This window comes from Callithrix jacchus, chromosome X (assembly GCF_049354715.1).
Source record: "Callithrix jacchus isolate 240 chromosome X, calJac240_pri, whole genome shotgun sequence".
Lineage (NCBI taxonomy): Eukaryota > Metazoa > Chordata > Mammalia > Primates > Cebidae > Callithrix > Callithrix jacchus.
Genome location: NC_133524.1, coordinates 78,388,857 through 78,406,313, shown reverse-complemented (window position 1 = coordinate 78,406,313; position 17,457 = coordinate 78,388,857). Strand labels below are relative to the sequence as shown.

The window sequence follows — 17,457 nt, the reverse complement described above, 5'->3', positions numbered from 1 at the left end:
GTCAAGTTGGAAAGAAATGTGACAAAATACTAAGAGTGGTTCTTTCTGACTGGCGACATTTTTCTGTTTTGTGATAGTGTTGAAGTGCTTATTCTTATATTAAAAGGGCAAACATGCTGACTATTAAAAATAGATTTAGGCCAGGCGCAGTGCCTCAAGCCTGTAATCCCAGCACTTTGGGAGGCCGAGGCGAGTGGATCACGAGGTCAAGAGTCGAGACCATCCTGGTCAACATGGTGAAACCCCGTCTCTACTAAAAATACAAAAACTTAGCTGGGCATGGTGGTGCGTGCCTGTAATCCCAGCTACTCCGGAGGCTGAGACAGGAGAATTGCCTGAACCCAGGAGGCGGAGGTTGCGATGAGCCGAGATCGCGCCATTGCACTCCAGCCTGGGTAACAAGAGCGAAACTCCGTCTCAAACAAACAAACAAACAAAAATAGATTTAAAAGTTCAGAATATTAAAATTGAAAAGTTGAAGTTGTCTGTCCTCATCCCTACTATAGCTCAAATATTCTTACTCTATAGCTACCTGTGTGTGCATTCAAGCATTTAAAATATATTCACAAAAATGTATTCTTTTATAATAATAGAAATTTTACAAAACACAGTTCTTATGCAAATGTGTCCCTAAAATGACTGATAAAATATTACTTTACCATAAATAATATAATAATATATTTCAGAAAAACTTGTAACCACCATATGGTCTTCATAAAATATTTTTGTGCACCTTTGAGCTATTCTACATGCTTAAAATATTACTATATATAACAGATTAGTATTGGTCATAGCTGTTCAAAAGTTTATAATCTGTATTTCTATTGCTTCAGAGTATAGTATTTAATTATTTTTAGAACAAGGCCTATAAAATCAGTAATTACTGACAAAAGTAAAAATGTATTTACTGAATTAACTTTGCACAGCCAAGACACCTAGTTTGTCTAGGTTTTGCCACTGTTAATAATTACATGTGGGATTTTGAGCACTGAAGAATTTTGACCTCATCTTCATCTGTAAAATGTGAGGAGTTTGGATTAGATTGTTTATTTTTTATTTGTTTGTTATTTGTTTTTTTGAGACAGACTCTTACTCTGTTATCAAGGCAGGAGTGCAGTGGTGCAATCTAGACTGACTGCAACCTCCAATTCCTGGGTTCAAGTGAGTGTCCTGCTTCAGCCTCCTGAGTAGCTGGGACTACAGGCATGTGCCACCATGCTGGGCTAGTTTTTGTACTTTTAATAGAGATGGGGATTCACCATGTTGTTCAGGTTGGTCTCAAACTCCTGACTTCAAGTAGTCCACCCCCTTGGTCTCCCAAAAGGGCTAGGATTACAGGTGTGAGCCACTGCACCCCTCCAATTAGATCATTTCTAACATCACATCTAGCTTTACGTTTCCTACTTTTTGTGAATCACACAGCTGAATTATACCAGAGATACAAAGAATAGCTGGTACCATTTCTACTGAAACTATTTCCAAAAACTGAAAAGGAGGGACTCCTCCCTAACTCATTCTATGATGCCAGCAGCATCCTTATACCTAAATCTGGCAGAAATACAACAAAAAAGAAAACTTCAGGCCAATATCCTTGATAAACATTGATGCAAAAAATTGCCAATAAAATACTGGCAAATCAAATCCAGCAGTACATCAAAAAGCTTATAAACCACAATCAAGTTGACTTCATTCCTGGGATGCAAGGTTGGTATAATATATGCAAATTAATAAATGTGATTCATCACAAAAAAAGAACTAAAGACAAAAACCACATGATTATCTCAATAAATGCAGAAAAGGTCTTTGATAAAATTCAACATCCCTTCATGTTAAAACCTTTCAATCAACCACATATTGAAAAAACATACCTAAAAATAATAAGAGCTATATAGGTCAAACCTACAGCCAATATCATACTGAATAGGTAAAAACTAGAAGTATTAGCCTTAAAAACTGGCACAAGACAAGAATGACCTCTCTCGCCACTTCTATTCAACATAGGATTGAAATTTCTAGCCAGGGCTATCAGGCAAGAGAAATAAATAAAGGGTATTCAAGTAGGAAAAGAGGAAGTCAAATTATCTTTGTTTGCAGATTACATGATTCTATATCTAGAAAACCTGATTGTCTCAGCCCAAAAGCTTCTTAAGCTAATAAACAACTTCAGCAAAGTCTCAGGTTACAAAATCAATGTTCAAAATTCACAGCATTCCTATATACCAACAACAGGAAAGCAGAGAGCCAAATCATGAATAAACGTCCATTCACAATTGCTACAAAAAAATAAAATATCTAGAAATAAGGAAAGTAAAAGATATCTTCAAGGAGAACCAAAAACCACTGCTCAAAAAAATCAGAGAGGACACAAACGAATGGAAATAAATTTCATGTTCATGGATAGGAAGACTCAATATCATGAAAATGGTAAGACTGCCCAAAGCAATCTATAGATTCAATGCTATTAATTGAATAGTCTCATTAAACTACCACTGACAATCTTCACAAAATTAGGGGGAAAAACTACTTTAAAATTAATATGGAACCTAAAAAAGCCCAAATAGTCAAGACAATCCTAAGAAAAAAAAAATCTTGAGTAATCACACTACCTCACTTTAAACTATACTACAAGGCTACAGTAATCCAAACAGCATGGTACTGGTACAAAAACACACATCTAGACCAATAGTACAGAATAGAGAACTCAGAAATAATACCACATACCTACAACCATCTGATCTTTGACAAACCTAATATAAACAAGTAATAGGGAAAATAATCCTTATTTAATAAATAGTGCTGGAAGAACTGGCTAGCCATATGCAGAAAATTGAAACTGGACCCATTTTCTTAGACAAAAATTAACTCAAGATAGATTAAAGACTTAAATGTAAAACCTAAAACTATAATAACCCTAGAAGAAAACCTAGGCAATGCCATTCAGGACCTAGGAACGAATGAAGATTTTATAACAAAAATGCCAAAAGCAATAGCAACAACAGCAAAAATTGACAAATGGGATCTAATTAAACTAAATATATTGCACAATAAAATAAACTGTTATTAGAATGAACAGAATGGGAGAAAATGTTTGTAATCTACCCATCTGTCAAAGGTCTACAAAGAACATAAACAAATTTACAGGAAAAACAAATGCTCCCACTAAAAAGTGGGAAATGAAATGAACAGACACTTCCCAAAAGCAGTCATTTATGTTACCAACAGGCATATGATAAAAAAACTCAACATCATTGATGATTAGAGAAATGCAAATCAAAACCACAATGAGATACCACCTATGGCAGTTGAAAGACAGTGTGACAATTCCTCAAAGACCTAGAGGCAGAAATACCATTTGACCCAGCAATGTCATTATTGAGTATATACCCAAAGGAATATAAATAATTCTCTTATAAGTATACATGGACATGTATATTCATTGCAGCACTATTCACAATAGCAAAGACATGGAATCAACTTAAATGCCTATCAATGATAGACTGAATAGAGAAAATGTGGTACATACATACTGTGAAATAATTCTATAAAAGGAAATGAGATTATGTCCTTTGCAGCAACACGGATGCAGTTGGAAGCCATCATCCTCAACGAACTAACAGGGAAACAGAAAACCAAACATCACATGACAACACTGTAACTGTGGTGTGTAAATTACTCTTACCCTAACTAAAAAGACTGAACAATAAACCAATAGAAAACAACAACTACAGTTTTGAAACCATTGACAGTATAATAAGATAAATAGAAATAACAAAAATATTGAAAAGGGGGGGACAAAGTTAAAGATACTTTTTATTAATTTTGTTTTTGCTTGTTTGTTTATGTAAATGGCGTCAAGTTGTTATCAGGTTAAAATAATGGTAACAAAATAGTATTTGCAAGCTTCATCAGAAGTTCAAACCAAGATACACACAAAAAATACACAAAAAAATTAAAAGCAAGAAACTAAATCATTTCACCCAAGAAAATCACCTTTACTAAATGAAGATAGGAAGGAAAAAAATAAGAGACTAGAAAACAGAGAACAAATAAAATGGCAGGACTAAGTTCTTACTTATTAAGAATAACATTGGATGTAAACAAACTAAACTCAACGATCAAAAGACTCAGACAGGCTGAAGGAATAAAAGAACAAAACTCACTTATCTGTTTCCTGCAAGTAACACACTTTACCTAAAAACATGCACATAGACTTAAAATAAAGGGATGGAAAAAGATATTATATGTGAAGGGAAACCAAAAAAAAAAGCAGTAGTATCTTTACTTGTATCAGACAAAATAGATTTCCAGACAAAAACTGTAAGAAGAGAAAAGTCACTATATAATGATAAAGGGGTCAATTCATCAAGAGCATAAGACAATTTCAAATATATATGCACCCAACACTGGATCTTCCAGATAAATAAAGCAAATATTAATATTATTAGAGCTAGAAAGAGAGATAGGCCCCAATACAATAATAGCAGCATACATCAACACCCCACTTTCAGCACTGGACAGATCTTCCAACAAAATAAACAAGGAAACATCAGCCTCAATCTGCAATATAGACCAAGTGCATCTAATAGATATTTACAGAACATTTCATTCAATTACTACAGAATACACAATTTTTTTCTTCAACACATGGATTATTCTCAAGGATAGGCCATATGTTAAGTCACAAACCAAGTTTAAAACATTCAAAAATGGAAATAATATCACACATCTCCTCTGATCACAATGGAATAAAGCTAGAAATTAATAACAAGAAAAAATTTGGAAACTATTGAAACACATTGAAGTTAAACAACATGCTTCTCAGTGACCAGTGGGTCAATGAAAAATTACTGTAGAAAATTAAAAAATTTTTGGAAACTAATAATAATGGAAACAGAACAAATCCAAATTTATGGGATACAGCAAAAGCAATACTCAGAAGGATGTTTATAGCTGAAAGTGCCTACATTTAAAAAACACTTCAAATAAACTATGCAACAATTCCTTTAAAGAGATAGAAAACTAGAAAAAGAAAAACCAAAGTTAGTAAAAGAAAAGGAATAATAAAGGTCATAGCAGAAATAAATGCAGTTGAAATGGTAAAACAATACAGAAGATAAATAAACTACAAGGCTGGTTTTTTGAAAAGTTAAACAAAATTGACAAAACTTTAGCCAGAGTAAGAACTGAAGATTCAAATAAATAAAATCAGAAATGAAAAAGGGGACATTACAACTGACACTGCAGCTATTTAAAAGATCATTAGTCATTATTATGAGCAACTATATTTCAATAAATTGGAAAATCTAGAAGACATAGACAAATTCCTAGACACATAGAACTTACCAAGATTAAAACAGGGAGAAATTCAAGATCTGGAAAGACCAATAATAAGTAACAAGATTGAAGACATAATAACAAGTCTCCCACTAAAGAAAAGCTCAGGAGCCAATGGCTTTGTTGCTAAATTCTGCCAAACTTCTAAGGAACTAATACCAATTCTACTCAAACTATTTTTTTAAAAATAGAACACAAGGGAAAACTTCCAAACTCGTTCTACAAGGCCAGAGGTACCCTGATACCAAAAACAGACAAAGACACATCATAAAAAGAAAACTGCAGGCTAATATCTCTGATGAATATTTATGCAAAAATTCTCAACAGAATACTAACAAACTGAATTCAGCAATAAATTATAAAATAATTGATCATGACCAGTACGATATATTCCTGGGATGCAAGGAGAGTTTAGTATATGCAAATCAATCAATGTGATACATCATATCAATAGAATGAAGAATAAAAACAATCCAATCAGGGCCAGGTGCAGTGGCTCAAGCCTGTAATCCTAGCACTTTGGGAGGCCGAGGCGAGTGGATCACGAGGTCAACAGATCGAGACCATCCTGGTCAACGTGGTGAAACCCTGTCTCTACTAAAAATACAAAAAATTAGCTGGGCATGGTGGCGCATGCCTGTGATCCCAGCTGCTCAGGAGGATGAGGCAGGAGAATTGCCTGAACCCAGGAGGCGGAGGTTGTGGTGAGCCAAGATCACGCCATTGCACTCCAGCCTGGGTAACAAGAGCAAAACTCTGTCTCAAAAACAAACAAACAAACAAAAAAACAATCCAATCAGATCATTTTAATTGATGCTGAAAATATTTAATAAAATTCAACATCCCTTTATGATAAAAATCCTCAAAAAACTAGAAATAGAAGAAACAAATGTCAACATAATGAAAGCTATATATGACAGACCCATAACTAGTATCCTACTGAATAGAGAAAAACTGAAAGACTTTCCTTTAAGATCTAAACATGACAAAAATGCCCATATTCACCACAATATAGTACTTGAAGTCCTAGTAAGAGCAATCAAACAGGAGAAAGATACCAAAGCATCTAAATCGGAATGGAAGAAGATGGATCACTTGAGCTCTGGAATTTGAGACCAGCCTGGGCAACACAGCAAGACCCCATCTCTACAAAAAATACAAAAATTAGCTAGGCAGGGTGGCATGCACCTGTACTCCCAGCTACTTGGGAGGCTGAGGTGGGTGGATCACGAGGTCAGGAGTTCAAGACTAGCCTGCCTAAAATGGTGAAACCCTGTCTCTACTAAAAATACAAAACGAAAAATTAGCCAGGAACAGTGGCAGGTGCCTGTAATCCCAGCTACTCGCGAGGCTGAGGCAGGAGAATCACTTGAACCCGGGCGGCAGAGGTTGCAGTGAGCTGAGATCCTGAGATCTCACCACTGCCCACCAGCCTGGGTAACAGTGTGAGACCCATCTCAAAAAAAAAAAAAAAAAAAAAGGAAAAGTAAAAGAAAATGTGCTCAACATCATGTATATTTAGAATGTAAATGTGCAACCACTATGAAGAAGATTTTGGAGATTCCTCAAAAAACTAAAACCAGGCACATAAAGACAAACATCACATGTTCTTATTTGTGGGATCTAAAAGTTAAAAAAATGATCTCATGGACATAGAGAGTAGAATAATGGTTACTAGAGGCTGGAAACTATAGTGCAGGGCTAGTGGGGGTGGAGGTGAGAATTGTTAGTGAGTACCAAAAAATAAAAATAAAAGTAATGATCTTTCTGCCCAGGTAGGTCCAGCAGTGTTGGCCACACACAACCCATTAGTGGTTTGGGCCACTGGTATTGGTTGAATATCACCCCCAGCTTTCGCTATGGCACCCAGAGCCCCCAGGGGCCTCAACTCACTGTGTACTGCCCCATGTGCAGCAGTGAAACCCAGACCCTGATGGGCACTGTGGATTCTGCCCCAGTGTGACCACTCACATGGTCTAGCCCTTGGGTCTGGCCTCTGACCCCTAACCATTTCTTCTCTATGCAGGAATCTGGTTCTCCCACAACTGAGGCTGACACTGTCAGGTCTGTGGGAAGGGTGATGCCCAGCTGGTTCTGTTTTTCAAATAAAACCATTTGTCTAAAAAAAAAAAATAGAAAAAAATGGATAAAACTGACTATTTGATAACAACAGGGTGACTGTAGCCAATAATAAGTTAATTGTACAGTTTTGAATAACTTAATGAATGTAATTGGATTGTTTATATCTCAAAAGGGAAGTGCTTGAGAAAATGGATGCCCCATTCTTCATGCTATGCTTATTTTACATTTAATGCTTGTGTGAAGACATCTAATGTACCTCATATATATATATATATGTATGTATTCCTCATACATATATATATGTATGTATTCCTCATACATATATATATGTATGTATTCCTACTATGTCCCCACACAAATTAAAAAATAAAACAAAAAGTATAAACCAAAAAAAATTATAAGCCCCCCAACGATCTAAACAGACCCCTCTTCTTGGTTGAAGGCATTCCAAAGTTAACCTGATAAACTAGTTTTAGTAATAACGGGAAGTGAGGGAGGTGTGTAAGACATGCCTTACAGCTAACCAGCATTCACTTCAATACAGAGACCTTAAGACTGATAGAACAGACTCTTTAAGTCTAATAAAAACCATTTAAAATCTATTGTCTATGAAGTATGCTACCTGGTGGCTTCATCTACATGATAAAGCCTTGTTCTCTACAACCCCTTACTATAATGCAGACATTTCTTTCTGTTAATTCCAGGTCTTTAGATAATAACTCTTTCAACCAATTGCCAACCAGACAATCTTTTAATCCACCTATCACCTGAAAACCCAGAACTCCAGTTGTTCCACCTTTCCAGACAAAACCAATGTACATTTTACATGTATTGATTAATGTTTTATGTCTCCCTAAAATGTATAAAACCAGTTGTAGCCCAACCACCTTGTGCACATGTCGTCAGGACCTCCTGAGGCTGTATCATGGGCATGTTCTTAACTTTGGCAAAATAAACTTCTAAATTGATGCAGTCTTCTCTCAGATATCTTTGTTTTACTAATTGGTAACCATGAAAGAACTCTGAGTAGAGGTTCTCCTGACCTTTGCCAAATCTAACCAAGCTCAGTAACAGTTTGAGCTACTGTTTTTGCTCAAACCAATAGAAAAATTTACTCACTCTTAGGGAGAATCTCTGATCTCCCAAAAGTTTATTAAAATCTGAAGTTTATATTGTTGTTTGACTCCTTTTCTGGAGTTGTACTTGTTTCCAACAAAGAAGGTAAATTTTCCTGATTCTGTAACAATGGAAAGCAGGCAACTCTCTCTGGAGTTTCAGCTTACCTCTAACAGGGAAGATGAGTCTGAGCTTTTTTCTGCTTCTAAAATAGTACAGAGCAGTCTTGTGCACAGGCCCCATTCCTAGATAAGTAGTGTAGGGTTTTTTTGTTTGTTTGTTTGTTTTTGTTTCTGTTTTGTTGTTGTTTTGTTCTTTGTTTTTGTCTTGAAAGTTCTTCTTAATGATTAAAAGTTAAAACTGACATCCAACTGGTTTTAACTTCTTACCATTAGAGTACTCAGTAATCACATTGTTTGTTTTGGTTATTCTCTCATTGAATATCACCAACTCTACCCAACTTGTTCAAATCAGAATGAGAATTCCAAATTGTGAGTAGCAAGCCTTCTGAATTGGGTAAAATTTCTCACAGCTATAGGAAAAAAAAAACATGTACTTGGTTTCTCTGTTCACTTCCTTTCTTAAAAAGATAAAATGTTCTTTCAATTACTTTTCTTTCGTCCTATTCCCCTTCTAAGTTTGCCATCTTCCATACAAACTCAAAAATCTAGAGCGGGCTTCTAATGACTCAGACACCTTAAAGAACTAAGAATAAAGGTGCCCTTTATGCCACTTCTGTGGTGTTTAGCTTTCTTTGTGAAGTTGCAAGAGTCATGAGCATATTCTTAAGGCTTAAGTTCTGCTTTCTTGTATTGCATTAACTGATCTCTTTGGGTTTTGGGAATACCAGAAATTACCTTGTTCTGAGAGAGACTTTGACTTTGGCATGAGTAATGGCAGGTGAGAGCTACAAAGTTAGGGGATGGCTGAGGATAGTTTTCAGGAAGGGGTCTGGGCTGAGTTTTTTTCTCCTGGGAAGTTGTCGTTTAGCATTCTATTTCTAGTTTCCAGGTGCATTCTAAAGGGTTTTGTCCATTGGATTTTTCTAACTACAAAGAGAGTCACCTCCCCTTTTGGGTACCTCATTTGGTTTCTAGTTCAGAGGTGCATTTCAAAGAATCTTCTCCATTGTTTTTTCCTCCCAAAATTAAGGTCAGTTGGCTTGTCTGCACATTTGCATGAGGAACTGAACTGTAATGTGCATAGACAAATGAAAGGCTGCGCTTTTTGGCTCCAAAGAGAAAGGGCATTTAGCTCTTTGCAGCCAAATGGCACTCCTGGGTGACTGGGGGCTGAGTGGGAGTATCTGAGAGTTGACCCACCCGATGACATGAAGTGGCCCTATAAGGAACCAACAAAATTGGCTTAAAAAGGCCTTGTCCAGCATATAAGAGCTGATCACTAGCCATTTTGAGCCTTCTTGGTGGTGGTAGACCTCTAGTGAGAGAAACTGAGACATTTAAGAGGGCAGAAATGACTCAGTGGTGAAACACTGTGGAGCCCCATTCACAATCAGCACACATCAATACACACACACACACACACACACAACTCTAGACCACAGCTCAGGTCCTCCTTTTGAGAAAAAGAGGCGAGAAACAATCTAAGAATGAAGAAAGAGGGTGGGCATCGTGGCTCACACCTGTAATCCCAGCACTTTAGGAGCCTGAGGCAGGAAGTTCACTTGAGGTCAGGAGTTCAAGATTAGCCTCACCAACATGGTGAAACCCCGTCTCTACTAACTATTCAAAAATCAGCTGAGTGTGGTGGTACATGCCTGTAGTCTCAGCAACTTGGGAGGCTGAGGCAGGAGAATCACTTGAACATAAGAGGCGGAGGTTGCAGTGAGCTAAAATCATGCCACTGCACTATAGCTTGGGTGACAGAGCAAGACTCCATCTCAAAATAAATACATAAATACATAAAAATAAAGAAAGAGAAGGAGAATGATCCTCTTTTTGTAACTTACTGGTTTTATGGTGCCTCTACTTGCAAATATGTGGGTAAAATGGAAAAGTTTGAGGGCATTCCAGATTTTCTAGTACTCCAGCTGGTTACATATTATGGTCTGCTGTACACATTTTAAACTGATGAGCAAATTACATCCAGGAAACATTCAGAGCCTAAAGGTCAACCTGCAACTATACAGTTACTAAGTTGTCTATTTCTCTATTTTTTTCTGCCTGCATTAAATCTGCTGTTACTTTTCTACTGAGGTAAAAACCACTGTTTGGATCCAACTGTTTTCTTTTTGTTTATTCTTAGTTTTTTGTAAACCAATGAGTTTGTATTAATATGTAATTGCTAGAGTCCTGAAGTAAAAACTATGAGATCTTTGTATGAGTGTGTATGTGTGTGTTTATACATATATATATATGCATGTATTTTATTATGTGTTGTAGCCACAAAGTACCAAATTAGATTAAAGTTAAGGAGTATTCATAAATTAAGTAAGCAGTAATCCCAAATGTTTTTCAAGTTCATGTGACTTAAGTAAAGTCATCTATAGATAAGCCAAATATAATATTATTGGTAAAGTAATATTAGAAATGTCTTAAGAATTGTCAATATTTTTGTTTGCATTTATTGATCAAGCAGTTTTATACTTATACTTGTGGAATACTATAAAGTATCAAAATTTGGCATAAGGGTTATAAAACCATAAACATAGCCACAAAAAGAATGATCGGCACTCCAGCCCCGGGGGGCAACAGTGACTCTATTTCAAAAAAAGAAAATCCCTGGTGGTCTAGTGGTTAGGATTTGACACTCTCACTGCCATGGCACGGGTTCGATTCCTGGTCAGGGAAAAAAAGAAAAAGGTAATTAAAAAATAATAAAATATAAAAAATAAAAAAAAAGATACAGACAGTCGGGTGTGGGTGTGGTGGCTCACACCTGTAATCCTAGCACTTTAGGAGACCAAGGTGGGTGGATCACCTGAAGTCAGAAGTTCAAGACCAGCCTGGCCAACATGGCAAAACCCCAACTCTACTAAAAATACAAAAATTAGTTGGGCATGGTGGCATGCATCTGTAATCTCAGCTACTTACAGGGCTGAGGTAAGAGAATCGCTTGAACCCAAGAGGCAGAGGTTTCAGTGAGCCAAAATTGCACTACTGCATTCCAGCCTGAGAGACAGAGCAAGACTCCATCACAAAAAAAAAAATAAATAAAATTATATATATATATGTACCTATATATACACACAGAGAGACAAAACTAAATTAATAAAGAGAAAATTAAAAGGTAGGAAACTAGAAACTTTGACTCCTCAGTTATTGTTATCTGTACAAGTTAAAATGAAATTAAAGTATAATGTTGAGGCTGAGCACGGTGGTTTGCTCCTGTAATCCCAGCACTTTGAGTGGCAGAGGTTGGTAGATCACCTGAGGTAAGGAGTTCGAGACCAGCCTGACCAACATGGAGAAACCCCATCTCTAATAAAAACACAAAAGTAGCTGTGTGTGGTGGCACATGCCTGTAATCCCAGCTACTTGGGAGGCTGAGGTGGGAGAATCACTTGAACCCAGGAAGCCGAGGTTGTGGTGAGCCGAGATCACACCATTGCACTACAGCCTGAGCAACAAGAGCAAAACTCCTTCTCAAAAAAGAAAAAAAAGAAGAAGAAGAATGCTGAGTGGGACCTTGATGCTAGACAGAGGCCAGATTTAAGTCAGTCTGAGCATATGCCACCAGCCTGAAAGCTGCACCCCAAGGGCACAATTATCCAGGGGCAACAGAAAGTACTCAAGGACCTGTGGTTACCAAGAAGATAGTTAATGCAGGGGAAGAGCAAAAACAAGGAACTATTAAAACCATAGAGTATAATGTAAAGAAACTGTGCCATTTTGTAGATTGATGTCATCAGCTTCCTGAGAAACCTTTACTATAATAGAATGTAAAAATAACTACTTTCAGGGCAGTATATTTATTTATTTATTTATTTATTTATTTATTTATTTATTTATTTATTTATTTATTTTTGAGATGAAGTTTCACTCTTGTTACCCAGGCTGGAGTGCAATGGCGCGATCTCGGCTCACCGCAACCTCCGCCTCCTGGGTTCAGGTAATTCTCCTGCCTCAGCCTCCTGAGTAGCTGGGATTACAGGCACGCGCCACCATGCCCAGCTAATTTTTTGTATTTTTAGTAGAGACGGGGTTTCACCATGTTGACCAGGATGGTCTCAATCTGTTGACCTCGTGATCCACCCACCTCGGCCTCCGAAAGTGCTGGGATTACAGGCATGAGCCACCGCGCCTGGCAAGGGCAGTATCTTTAATTTTAAATGCTACAGAATGAAAGCGCATATTTGGGTTGATACAGAACACATAGCTCACTATTAGACAATCACTGATGATTATAAGTGATCCAGGGCCAGGCACGGTGGCTCACGCCTATAATCCCAGCACTTTGGGAGGCCGAGACGGGTGGATCACGAGGTCAAGAGATCGAGACCATCTTGGTCAACGTGGTAAAACCCCGTCTCTACTAAAAATACAAAAATCAGCTGCGCATGGTGGCGCGTGCCTGTAATCCCAGCTACTCAGGAGGCTGAGGCAGAAGAATTGCCTGAACCCAGGAGGCGGAGGTTGCGGTGAGCCGAGATCGCGCCATTGCACTTCAGCCTGGGTAACAAGAGCGAAACTCCGCCTCAAAAAAAAAAAAAAAAAAAAAGTGATCCAGATGCAGAGCAGGTTATTTGTGAGAGAACAACCAACTCAATGGACTAGATGAATGCCACTGTAAGGTCTGTTCGCCCTGAGAAGTGGATTTCCCAAGTGTATATACAAAATACCAAGTGGAGCATCCCAGATGAAGCAGCTGATATTCCTTATATGCAAGCCATGTAGGACTGGCTTTATGATAAACAAGATACGTTTCCACTGAATATGCCTATTACTGAGATCATGGTAAAAGCTGTGGTTAAGGGGGCCCCTTCTTTATGGGCACGCTGGATGACATTACTCCTGCAGAATGAAACAACTGTTTGAGAAGCCTTATCAAATTTGCTGTCCTTCATGGGTCTTATAAATGTCAATAGAACATTACAGTAATTAACAACAACAACAAAAAAAGGAAAAGGCAAAAGGGAGTCAAAGGACTCATCCCAGATTTGTGGAAATCTTTAGATGGTTATTATGAAATGAAATGAAAATCAATGGAGTTACAGCAAAGGTCTTTAAAACACTATCAAAGGTTGGCTGAAACAAAGGAAGCCCCTGCTGGATCCCTACATTAAAAGGTTTCACATCAGTTTTCTACACTGGCCCCAAGTTGGAGGAATTTCAGAAAAAACAAGAGGGAAAAATTATAATGAGGAAGCTATCATTACCGGGGGCAATGTTGAGGTGAGTTAAAGATTGACAAAAGGGCTTGAGTCTTTTGGCTCAACTTCCAGCTGAGGACTCAAATCCTTTTACACCAGAAACAGTAAAATGGTTTGGTGGTAGAGAAGAAAAGTTCCTGGAACCAGAACATAAAAATGTAAAGATTGATAAGATAATGAAATTTGAGATGTTTAAACAGGCTTTCTGTAAGGTAGTTGTGACTCCTTTATCTAAATTTTCTATGAAAATGGGTATTGTATCTCACTAAGGGATGTTTCCCCTATCTAGTACTATAAAACTGAAGATGTGTAAATCTGCCCTTTGAGAAATGTTCATTGGACACACTAAATGGGAACTAGAAAGATTGCCTGAGCCTACAGAATACAGGGTGGAAGCTAGAGTGCTGGTCAGGACAAATCCTTCATTTGACAGCTCTTTGTGGAATGTTTACTGCGGCTTATGGTGAATGCCTGTGAGCACTTTTCCAGTGACAACTGCTGGAAGTTTGGACTGGAGAATTTCCACTGAAGGCACACTTATTGCCTTTCTATGGAATGCTAACTACAGTTACCCCTATGCTAATGAAAACAATAGTGCCCCAAAGAGTTCCATGATAAAATGAATGTGGTTTTTATAGGATCATGCTATCTGGGGATGCAAGGAGGAGATATTTATTAGCAGGGAGCCTCTTTTTCTCCTAGGACTGACTCTAACAATGTGAAGAGCTGCTAGATTTTTCAGTGCCAGATAAACAGCTCTCAGATGACAAGAGCTGCTTGGCTTGTGAATGGCAGTTTCAAGGTGAACAAACAACACTTTGTTTGAAAGCCTGCTGATTTGGTTAAAGAAAAGTCACAGAAATATTTTTATTTATTTATTTATGTGTTAGTTATAGTCTAGAGCAATTGGGCAAAGTATGTTTTTGTTAGCAAATTTACTTTTCTCTCTGAGTTCTCCAAAATTTGGAAATTGTTCATGCATAGTCTGATTTTATAACAATAGAGTTATTTGCATACGTTTTCTACTAATCTTTTTAAAAATAATAATAAGACAATTGGAGACACTGGCTATTTTTCCAATGCTTTGACTTGAATAACATATTTTTAGGTAAAGTCCAGCAAAGCCAACTTGAAAAGAGCCTATAGGGTCAAACAATTCTTGCTGCACTTTATGTAAATAATCAGGCCAAGTATAATAAGCCTAAAACTTATTTCTCATACAAATTGGTCTTACTGTAATTTCTCCTTAGTAGAAAAGGAGGACCAGAGAGAGAGGAATTGTTTCAAAGGAAAACTATAACATCTTTTACTAGACTACAGCCTTGACTTTTGTTTTTTTGTTTGTTTTTTTAACTGCATTTTAGGTTTTGGGGTACATGTGAAGAACATGCAAGATTGTTGCATAGGTACACACATGGCAGTGTGATTTGTGGCCTTCCTCCCCACCACCTATATCTGGCATTTCTCCCCATGCTCTCTCTCCCTAACTCACCACTCCCCACAGTCCCTCCCCAATTTCCCCCCGACAGACCCATTGTGTGATGCTGCCCTCCTTGTGTCCATGTGTCCTCATTGTTCAACACCCACCTATGAGTGAGAACATGCAGTGTTTGATTTTCTGTTCTTGTATCACTTTGCTGAGAATGATGGTTTCCAGGTTCATCCATGTCCCTACAAAGGACACGAACTCATCGTTTTTGATGGCTGCATAATATTCCACGGTGTATATGTGCCACATTTTCCCTGTCCAGTCTATCATCGATGGGCATTTGGGTTGGTTCCAGGTCTTTGCTATTGTAAACAGTGCTGTAATGAACATTTGTGTGCATGTGTCCTTATAGTAGAACGATTGATAATTCTTTGGATATATACCCAGTAATGGGATTGCTGGGTCAAATGGAGTCTCTATTTCTAGGTCCAACTTTTGTTTTTGAGTGAAAGTTGAATCATCAACTATTTCTGGGCTATAATAATATTCTAAAGAGTATCAGGTTATAATTTTCTTCATGTTTTTAGTTGGCATCCTAATGGAATAGTTTCTTCTTTCTGCTCTGCAGGCACATTCTCTTTAGATCGTCAAACTATAATTATTTATCTCTCGTAGCTCTACTTCTTCTGAGAAAATCAGAATCATGTATTCAGAAGACTAGAGATGATTTTTAAAAGCCCGCAAATCTTTGTCATTTTTAATCCCACTGGGTCCAGTCAGTTTTTCACTCCAAAGGCCCTGCTGCTATATCTGTACAAGAAACTTCCCTCTAAGCCCAAGGACTATCACAGAAAAGGCAGGCGTGTGAGATTATAAGGGAAAGTTTTGAGGAACACAATTAGTTCAGACCCCGCAAATCAAGGATGGGTACATGGATGCCTAAACAGCTGGCAAAATAAGGGACTTTGCCTTCTGGATAATTACATACATGGCACCATTTCATCCATCACAACCATAAAGAATTTTCTACTTTATGTAGAATTAAAAGAAAATTATTACTGAGAGGATATAAAGATACCTGTGATGAAGCCTCCTGGGTGTAATAGTCCCAGTTATGAGATTTATGTAGATAGATATATACTTAAAAAAAGTTACCAGCCACCTTAGGACAAATTGCTAAAGAGAGCAAAAGCATTGTGGTACAAGTCTCTAAACTCCTTAGCTAAAAAGGTACTTTTAACAAGGCTTATGTTTTGTATAGCTAATTGCCATAAGTCTGTAACTAAAACCAAGATCACAGTAGCTCACCATATAGAAGTTAAATGTAGATAAGTCAATTTTGTAACCTCACCTTTGGTTTTTTGTTCGGTGGCTTTTATATTACATACAAAATTTTAAGGGTTAATAAATGCCTGGCCATGTCCATTACTGTTTGGCATACAACATTGAAATTGGCTATAAATCTTTTGGCTCTAAGTCCCTTGGCCCTAGGGGTCCCACTGAGGAAGAGAATGGACCTGGGCCAGGCAGCCATGCTACCTAAGTAATGCTATGGAACAAAATAGAAGTTTGATGGCCATCAATGTCACTTCTGGCAAATATTGGCCAGAAGGGGGTAAGTATCAACCAAAAATAAAATTCTAAGCCCCTCAGCCATCTGAACAGACCTGCTTCTTGGTTGAAGGCATTCCAAAGTTAGCCTGAAAAACTAGTTTTAGCCATAATGAAAAATGAGAGAGAAGTGTCAGACATCCCTCATAGCTGACTAGCATTCACATAAACACAGAGACCTTAAAACTGATAGAACAAGGCCATGTTCAGTGACTCATCCCTGTAATCCCAGCACTTTGGAAGGCTGAGGTGGGTGGATCACATGAGGTCAGGAGTTCGAGACCAGCCTGGCCAGTATGGTGAAACCCTGTCACTACTAAAAATACAAAAATTAGCTGGGCATGGTGGAGCATTCCTGTAATCTCAGCTACTTAGGAGACTGAGGCAGGAGAATTGCTTGAACCAGGGAGGCAGAGATTGTAGTGAGCCGAGACCATACCATTGCACTCCAGCCTGGGCAATAAGAGCAAAACTCCATCTAAAAACAAAAACAAAAAAAACCACCTGATAGAACAGACTCTTTAAGTCTAATAAGAAACATTTACTATCTATT

General features: G+C 37.6%; 1 non-coding gene across 1 annotated transcript; it reads left to right on the top strand.

The window, feature by feature from the left end:
• Positions 1 to 7,163: 7,163 nt before the first annotated feature.
• Positions 7,164 to 7,273, top strand: LOC118150856 (small nucleolar RNA ACA64). The gene has a single exon (XR_004738983.1). It is a non-coding gene; the product is annotated as a small nucleolar RNA ACA64 (small nucleolar RNA).
• Positions 7,274 to 17,457: the final 10,184 nt, after the last annotated feature.